General features: G+C 33.6%; 1 long non-coding RNA gene across 1 annotated transcript; it reads left to right on the top strand.

Annotated features, from left to right (window-relative positions):
• Nucleotides 1-819: 819 nt before the first annotated feature.
• LOC128315061 (uncharacterized) lies at nucleotides 820-9,834 on the top strand. The gene is made up of 4 exons (XR_008297429.1): nucleotides 820-1,360; nucleotides 3,296-3,523; nucleotides 7,476-7,596; nucleotides 9,723-9,834. It is a non-coding gene; the product is annotated as an uncharacterized LOC128315061 (long non-coding RNA).
• Nucleotides 9,835-10,044: the final 210 nt, after the last annotated feature.

Below are 10,044 nucleotides of genomic sequence, written 5' to 3' on the forward strand. Positions count from 1 at the left end.
AATAAAAAACCATGCAAAAAAAAAAAAAAAACACTCAGAAATGAATTATGGAACATTTTTTGCCAGGCATGTTAGTAGAAGTTAATTCGTGCAGATATTGTGATTTATATCTCTAATGAAATTAAATAATCTCTTTTATTATCATAAAACAAAAGAACAACAATAACAAACGCAAGAGATCAAAATGTTGTTTCTTGTTACTTCTTTTGAAATAATACAATATAATGTGTCCAAGTTTTTTAACTGTCTTGAAAACAAAGAGTGTAATAAGGACACCAAAGAACACCAAAATTTGATACACTTATGCACACATTTTGCCACCACACCTGGAACACACACACACCTAATGAAGCTAGATAAATGGATGAATTTCAGTTGAAACATAGGAAATAAAAAGAATGTAAAGGAAACACCAGATGTTTCAAAATGATAACAACCCAGACCTGATATATTATATTCCTCTTTTTAGAAGACTTTCAAAGTGCTAAAAAATATTATTTTTTACCTTTGTGATTTATTCTCATTTTAGTTCGGGTATCGTATCAGTGCATATGTATATAAATTCCTTTCTTGTAAAATCAAGTTGCTGTATTTGATAAAGCTCATCACCTTGATAAAGGTCTTACTGTTCATTGCATTATGGTCTGTAAGTGTGTGAACATAACACATGTTGTATACACATGAGAATCTGACTCTGAATGTATTTCCTCTAAAAAAGCAAGTGATTTGCAAAGATTAATTTACTAGCAGTTTAATTGACTATTATTTACTTATATAACTAAGGATAATAAAAGCCATCTTAGTTCAGAGTTTTATAATAAATTGTAGAAAGCTTCCAATTTCCAATTGTATATGTGATGTATTATGATATCCAATTTGTTAATCATTTATTACATGCCATGTGCCATGCCAACACTTACAAGCATTATCACAGTTAATACTCATTCAATGTAAGTAAAATGACAACCCTTTTCCAGATATAGGTGATGGAGACTCAGGTATATTAAATAAACTACTTATTTGCTAGTGAGGCAGATTTGCAGTTCCATCCTTGGCTCTCTGACAATAAGGTATCTTTTACCCCCCCACTAAATCCTATTGAGTTTCACGATAAAACACATTTTGAAGGAAAGAGAGAGGAGTATTTTCATTACCATGGGCCAAATGAAGCTCTATGTGAAAATTTGAGATGGACATAATAGAAAATGGCAAATAATACAATTCTTTGTGATGCTTTACCAGGCAGTGTATGAACAGCGCGGCTGCTGTTGGCATCCACTGAATGAGTCTCTCCTTCCCTGGTGCTTCTTTGCAGACAATCATAGCTATGAGGTTGACCAAAAGACAACAACAAATGCTGGTGAGGCTGACGTTTCTCTATAAGCAACATGCTCTTTAATTATACAGTCCTTGAGGGGTGTTCATGTGTGTTCTTTTTCCAGCTCCCTCTGTTTTTTTTTTCCCCCTCTATTTCTTTTAAGGGCTAGAAGCTAAATTTAGCAGGATAAATTTACCTATTTTGTTTGGCAATGATATTAACAGTGTGCTTCTCACAACACAAAGACACCCAATTGTTTCCAGGTCAAGGTTTGGTTTTCAAGTTGTTTAAGTTATATTTTTCTTCCCTGTGCAAATTATTTATAACAGGCTTACATATATTCCTTGACAATAATGATATATAAAATGGAGAGAGTGTATGGGTTCCATTTAAAATTGAATAACAGAAATTTGGAAATAAAAAGGACCATATGATAATCTATTTTAAGTTGTTTATTCTCTCTCTCTCTTTGTAGTCCCTATTTGAGATTCTAATAATAGCTATGAACTCCTCTCCAAAAAAAAAAAAAATGCACATACAAACTAAATTTTGCATGTAGTTTCAGGGAAATTCCTGAGATGCATCCATGAAATATCCACTGGTTTAGAGTTAGTGATCCAATCAAATCAAGCTAACTTTAAACTAAGAAATTAAAATTTCAGAAGACAATGTATCTATCACACAGAAATAGCATCAAGATTTAAAATGAGCATCTGTATTTTACCCCAAGAGTTCTTTTGCTGTTCTACCACAAATATGTATATTGCTACATATTTGTATAAACTTCATAAAACTTTCATATTAATTATATCCATTTTAATGGTCATTTTGTGTCCAGATACTTATACTAACCCCATTCATATCCACCCTATGTTTTTTAGAAGATGAGAATAAAAAGTAAAATATGTTTTTATATTTATTACATAATTTTACCACCTAGAAAAATCATTACATTTGGAAATTGAATTTATCTAGGAACAGTGATTCTTACGTTGTGTGTTGTATGCCAAACTGTTATAAGAATCTTCTTGTCCCCTAAATTTAGCAAGTGAAAATGATCAATTAATACTTTTAAAATGTGAAACTATATAAATGCCTTCAATATTGTTTTAAGTTTAATATTTGCAAAAAGAAATTAAACTGCTAAGTAAATATGATTAGTGAAATTAGAAAAGCAGATTAGGTTGCTATTTATAAAACTTTGTAGATACTTATTCACCTAGTTCAAGCAATAGTAATGTCAGCAGCAACAGAGTTCCATCAATTTTCAAAGACAATGTACAAGGGGAAAAATTCTAATTTTAAAAATCATGTAAAGCAACATAACCTCAAATTATTTCGTTTACTTTTATTTTAAAATATATGAAAATTATTTTAAAATATTCTAATAATGTATGCCTATAGGTTTATATTAACTCAAAAACAGCACTTATATTTTAGCATAATTTTATCTACAGATTGACCATAGAATTAGAAAATATTCACTGACTGTGTCACTCTAAACATTTTAAAAGTAACATTTTTTATATTTTAAATAATGTATTCTCTAAGCCGCAGATAACTTCAATTTACTAATTATGCAAACTAGGTATGTGACAATCTTGTTCTATATTTAATTAATGAACATAGGACCATTATGACCATTGGAAAATAGCAAATGTCCAAATATATCATAATTATGATATATATGTGTGTGTGTGTGTGTGTGTGTGTGTGTGTGTGAATCTGTTTAGATTATAGATCCCAATAACAAAAGACATGAAGTCCCTCATCAGTATGTTAAAAGAGTTCAGTGGATCAGCAACTTTGAACACTCAGTAATCTCTTGAAGTCACTTACAGTACATTCAGTAGCATTAAAGTCATCAGAACAAGTAACATTTTGTAGTGATTTTTAATTTGACATTTCTCCAGTTTCAAACATGTATCTGACCTTTTTTCTTTTAATTTTTTTTAATGTTTTTATTTATTTTTGAAGGAGAGAGAGAGACAGGGCATGAGCAGGGGAGGAGCAGAGAGAGAGGGAGACACAGAATTTGAAGCAGGCTCCAGGCTGTAAGCTGTCAGCACAGAGCCCGATGCGGAGCTCGAACCCCCGAACTGAGAGATCATGACCTGAGGCCGAAGCCGGATGCTCAACCAACTGAGCCACCCAGGTGCCCCCATGTATCTGAGCTTTTTACACTTAGAAATCAAGGATAAAAAGGTACAAGTTTTTGTTTGTTTGTTTGTTTTTGTTTTTGTTTTTCTGGTAGGCAATGTTTCTGTAAAATATGAGATACTTTGCTATTTCCCTAGCAGGCTCTTCTATATAAAATACGAAAAACCTTCTACATTATTCCCAATGTTGTCATTTAAATCTTTTGACAAATGTTGCTAGGGAAACAAAAAAAGATAAAATGGATATGGGATATCGAGGAAAAGACAAAAGTAATTACAACAGTACAAAATTATATTTAGGAAATAGCAAAGATCAATATGTCAGAAAATATATTTGGAAACTATCAGAGATTAAATCTTTATTTTTAAACTGTTTTAATGAGTACAAATGCACACTGTAGAAAGGAAGGTAAGTAGAATAAGTTTATTATGACAATGGCTGTCTAAATTGCCGCTGACATTGGAAACAAAGAGGCAAGTATAACAATATACTTAACATAAATAATTTCTTCAAAATTATAAGTGCATTTGAATATGGCATTTCCCAACTCAGAACCACCTTCTAGGGATTTAGCAAGTTCACGACAAAGGTCAACATGATTTACTTCTTTTTCATCACAGATTACTTCCAAATTCTCTATTTTTGCTTGACTTCAGCCCCTACTGCTGCATTTGTCTTTCTTTGGAACTGTTGCTCTCAGTTATAAAAATTGATATTGTGGCAATATGCCAGGAACTACTTAGGTTTAAAAAATAGCTTCTCATTTAAATAACTCTGCTAACTCTTTCCCCTAGTCTTGCTTACTGGAAATGGGAACATAAAAAGAGAGTATGTTCCTGCTAAAGTGTAAAGTGGCAGGGAATGTTTCTCTGGTAAGGTTACATCTGCACAGTGACCTGTAGAAAGTGAGATGCTTGGGTGTCTGGGGAAGATAATTTCTAGACATAGTGGCCAGCAAGAACAAAAATGAGATTGGGAAGATCTTGGCTTGTGTGATTGGTAAAATGAAGATAGGTAGATGAGGTAATGAAAGGTAGTCTGGGCAGATTGTTTTGGTCAGTGGAAGCCATTTTAAGGGCTTTGATTTTTAGTGGCTAGGCACCTATTGTTGTGGACAGATGAGTAATGAGCTATGTAGGAAAATATTTAGATGGAACAAGAATGCAAGCAAGCAGAATGGATAGGCTATAATTGTAATAATCAAAATTGATTGGGTGAAGGTGGCATTATTGGAAGTTGAAACTTGTGTGTACTTAGGAAAATATAGTAAGAAGGAAGGATTTGCTGATAGATGGAGGTGGATTATAAAACAAAGATAAGGGCCCTGGAAATTTTTTGGCCTGAGAGCAAAGTTCAGCCACTTAATTGTAGAAGAATTAAAAAGGAACAGATTTGTTTGGTAGATGGATGAGAACAGAAATCTAAAGGTTGTTTCTAGACATGTTATGTCTCAGTTGTCTATTAGACATCTAAGAAATGATGTAGAATAGGTAGTTGCAATTTTGAACCTGGAGACCCAAGGAGTACTAGAGGTACATTGTTTTGCAAATATAGGCATCTTGCATATCTGACACAATATGGAAATGGAAATATAACTGCTATTGTACTGCAAATGCAATGGGAAAATGACTGCTATTACAATTTAAAAATTGTAGCATTTATTGAATGTAATCTATTAGGTATTAAGTTCATGATATTGGCACATATTCTTTTAGAAATTTCTCTCCATTTGGATTTCTTGATGAACATTTTTGCCTTTATTCTACCTTACATGACTTATGTATTTAAAACTGCCTTAAGTCATGTGGGGAACAAATTTTAGGGTAAGTATAGACAAATAAGACATTATTACAGTTATAGTAGAACACATTCAACTAGAAAAAGAATTGGCTTATTAAAGTGATTAAAAAAAATTTTTTTAACATTTTTTTATTTTTGAGAAACAGAGCATGATCAGGGGAGGGGCAGAGAGAGAGGGAGACACAGAATCTGTAAGTAGGCTCCAGGCTCCGAGCTGTCAGCACCAAGGCCTCTGACACGGGGCTCGAACTCACGAATTGTGAGATCATTACCTGAACTGAAGTTGGATGCTTAACCGACCAAGCCACCCAAGCGCCCCTTAAAATGACTTTTTGAAACAATTTGGTTTGCTCATATGTGTTACATGATTGGATATCATGAATTTAGAGTAGAGAGACCACATAGACAAAAAGATAAGTCATTAGTGCTAGAATTTTACCATTTTTAAAATGTTCAGTTAAAAATAAGGGGTGCCTGAGTGGTTCAGTCGGTTGAGCAGCTGATTCTTGGTTTTCGCTCAGGTCATGATCCTGCGGTTCTTGAGACTGAGCCCCTCACTGGGCTCTGCGCTGACAGCATGGACCCTGCTTGGGATTCTCTCTGTCCCTCTCTCTCTGCCCATCCCTCATGCACACTTTCTCTCTCTCTCTCTCTCTCTCTCTCTCAAGATAAATAAGTTAACATTTAAAACAAAATGATGTATTTGAATATTTGTATTTTCAAAAATTCTGTTTTCCTTGCAGAATAATCACAATTTATATGACCATTACACATTCTTCTCATGCTTGATATATGTCAATTTAATTCTTATAGATTTCTGTATGTGAATTAAAATACATAATGATAAGCTAAGATAACAAGTCATGTTTGTCAGACTCTACAAAGTTTTGAGGTAAGGCATTTATAGCTCTCAGTAAATACAGAATCCTTATTTTTCACAATTCAGGGGAATTTGGCTACTTATTGAAATTTCATCAAATCAATTCCTTATTCCTTACCTCTGTTTTTGTTTGTTTGTTTGTTTGTTTGTTTTCTTTGTTTAAGCTTATTGGACTACCACCGATACTTTAATATTAGGTGCTTGAACTCCACCTGAGCCACTGAAATTATTTAATTATAGATGATGTGAAAGAGATAGTGGCTAGAAATTGGGAAACAGGCATTTCTTTTGTTAGTTCAGTGACTAAATGTGTTACTTAACAATTTCCAAAATGACCAATATTGACATTATTTCTTCATATGTACATAAGTATATTTAAATATACATGCATATATATTTTATATTTGTACATAAAATTATATCATTTGATAGATTTGAACACTAGACAGTCATTATTTTATCAGTATTTTTATTGCCTTGTTTTTTTATGAGAATTAGTGTAAGGAAAAGTTATTATAATCTGGTAAAAATGCAGTATTTCATGTTTATCTGTAACTTTTTGTGTGAAAATGCCAAACCGCACAACATGTTTTTCTCATTCAGTGAAAATTACTTGTACACTCTGGATGAATATTTATGCTATCCCGTGAAACAAAATATTTAGTAACTAATATTAAAATTTTGAAAACATTTAAAGAATATATTGATACTATGATTGATTTATATTAAAAGTAATTCCAAAGAAATGTATAAATTTTTCATAATTCCAGAACTATGAAATGCATATTGGATGTTGAATATTTTATTTTATTTTATTTTATTTTTTTACTTTTTAAATTTTTTTTTTTCAGAGAGAAAAAGCACGAGTGGGGAAGAGGGTTAGAGGGAGGGAGAGAGAGAGAGAGAGAGAGAGAGAGAATTTCAATCAGGCTCCACACTCAGAGCAGGATCTGATGCAAAGCTAGATCCCATGACCCTGAGACCATGACCTGAGCTGAAATAATGAGCTGGTCACTCAGGCGACTGAGCCACCTAGACACCCGGATGTTGAATAGTTTAAACTGCATGTAAATACTACTGGTTACTGATATGCACAGTTGCCTTTCAGTATGTTCAGTTCGCTGATATTGTCATGAAAGACATAAGACTTCAGTTATTATGAAGTTAAATTCAAAGACCTTCCTGAATTTGCTCAAGATTTTCACAACCATGGTCAAAAATATGTCAGCATTCTGGAAATGGTAAAAGATACTAATTTAAGTTCCTCCTTTGAAAACATAATTGTTGTTTCTATGTTCTCCCTTTTCTTTTGTTAAGGATCCTGCTCTTTTTATAGAAAAAATGTAGAAATGGAGGAGCATATGAACTCTATGATAACAGAAGAGTACAAAAAGTGTGGATTAATGAGTCTGATGGCATTACACCAGTTATTGAAGAGGTAACTAGTAAAAACCTAGTTTTGAACCAATCACTATGTTATTTAATTTGTTGGAGAGGAAGAGCAAATTGAGAGGATAATATGGCCCCGTTTCCCTCACCTCAATCATATAACTCAGAACTTGAGAATCACTCTGCTAAACAGCTGCCAGGTGGAGAGTTATTGTCAAAATTGCAATGAATCTGTCCTAAATGTATCAGAAGAGAAAATAGAAAAGATAAGCATGATGTTGCTGGGAAAATTATAGTCATTTTTCTGCTGATCCCTTGTTCTAGAAAGTTCAGCCTTCTTTTCCTGCACCATATTTTTTTCCAGGAACTTCCTCTTTCCATCCAGTTCAAGAGCCCACAGGTCTCCATAGATTCTTTGGAAATATTTATAGAAGCCAATAATTTGCCAGATCACTTGGTTCCTCTTTTTGAGACCTAGCACCCTTTGTTTATGCCCCCTTTCCCCCCAAGGAACAGAAATTTCTTAGCAATGGAATATATTCTTTTTTCTGAAAGTAATTGTTTCTCCAAACCAACCTTAGTTCATTGTCCCTTCTCAAATTCCAGTCTTAAAGGAAACTAGAAAACCTGTTTCTGAGTCCAGTTTTCTCCCTGGGGTTGAACACCATCAGCTGCGTGGGGTTTGGTCACATTCCTGCTTCTCAACAACAGTTTAGTAGAGTGCCCTGTCAGAGCATCCAGGGCACCCCGCTGGGCTGGTAGTCATGAGGCACTTAACTGCAACAATCCCTGGCCAAAAAGGACAGGCTGATGTATCAGAGGCTCTGACTTATATGTGGGGGCATGCTTTCTAGTTCCTAAAAGGAACTAAGAATTAAATCTTAAAAGGTTGATTATGCTCAAAAGGGACTATTTTGATGCCATTCATGGTAACAACATCACCTGAGGTTTGTGTGGGTCATTCTTGCCCACACATGCACATGAGTGAATGTGATTCCCACAACAATCCTAATAGCTAGTAGTAGAAATCATTATTCTCATTTTATAAGTCGAAAAAGAGAAGTTCAGGGAATCTCAAGTTACTCATTTTAAAAATAGAGGTCATACATTTCTTGCAGGATTGTTAAGAGGATATAAATGATTCAACATGCATAATGCATTGAGCTAAAAGCACAGGATTAATACAGAGGGAACTTAATAACTATTTGCCAATAATAGTATAATGAAAAGTAGTATTATGTTAACAATTCTAAGGACTAGAATTCCCATTTTCTGATTTGTGACCAAAAATAATTTCCAATATTCTTGCTCAGCTGTTTACCATAATTTAGTGCAATATTTGGCACGTAATAGAGATTCAGTAAAAGTTCTCTAAATACGTAGATGCTTCTAACACTTTGTATATATAAAAAAATAATAGGTATATCAAACAACCAAGTATTATAAAATTTAAATTTTCTTCTTTAAAACTGTGTATTATTTCATAACTGGAGAGCTAGTAATGGAGGAAAGGAAAACTATTGGTAATACAGAACTGCATAATGTTGGAGTTAGTTCATGCATGCAATTTATTTCATTATTGAAGAGTTACTTTTTTCATTTAAAAAAATTTTTTTTATGTTTATTTATTTCTGAGACAGAGAGAGACAGAGCATGAGTGGGGGAGGGGCAAAGAGAGAGGGAGACACAGAATCAGAAGCAGGCTCCAGGCTCTGAGCTGTCAGCACAGAGTCCGACTCGGGACTCAAACTCACAAAACGTGAGATCATGACCGGAGCCGAAGTCGGTCGTTCAACAGACTGAGCCACCCAGGCGCCCCAAAGAGTTACATTTTTTAAATCCATAAATGAGGCTTTTGGGGGGGGTACTTCAAACCTGTCCATCTTCATAGTATGAATTTGCCATTAAATTCTGAGAATTAAAGGAGGTTATTTTCTTAATATGTATAGTGTGCTTTTTTATGTTGATGTTAATTGATCCCATTAATCTTATGGGATTTTAAACTCTAATTAGAAATCAAAATTTTTGTTTTGCATTTAGCCAGTCCCATTGGGAGATATTTGATAGAGTAACCATTTTCAAGTTCTAAGTCTGAAAAATATATTATTTATGTAATTGTTTTCTTTTGGCTATAGATACATGGCATAAGTTACCTACTAATCTTTTGTCTTTTAGGTATGATCAGGATTTGGTTTTGTAACCTGACTTTACCAATCTGGCATTTGTAAATTGTTGGGTGAATGAGTATGAGTTTATTCACCAGAAAGTAAAATTCACTGGTCTTAAAATTGTAAGTAATTGTTTTACATTTATTTAAGTTTAAAAAAATGATGACACCAGTTATTGGTACGATTCATACATAACAAAATATATTTTCCCATCAGGTTTAATAAATTTTTTTTTCTTTCTTTCTTTCGTCCTTCCTTCCTTCCTTCCTTCCTTCCTTCCTTCCTGCCTCCCTCCCTCCCTCCCTCCCTTCTTTCTTTCTTTCTCTCTT

The sequence above is a fragment of the Acinonyx jubatus genome, chromosome C2 (genome assembly GCF_027475565.1).
Source record: "Acinonyx jubatus isolate Ajub_Pintada_27869175 chromosome C2, VMU_Ajub_asm_v1.0, whole genome shotgun sequence".
Lineage (NCBI taxonomy): Eukaryota > Metazoa > Chordata > Mammalia > Carnivora > Felidae > Acinonyx > Acinonyx jubatus.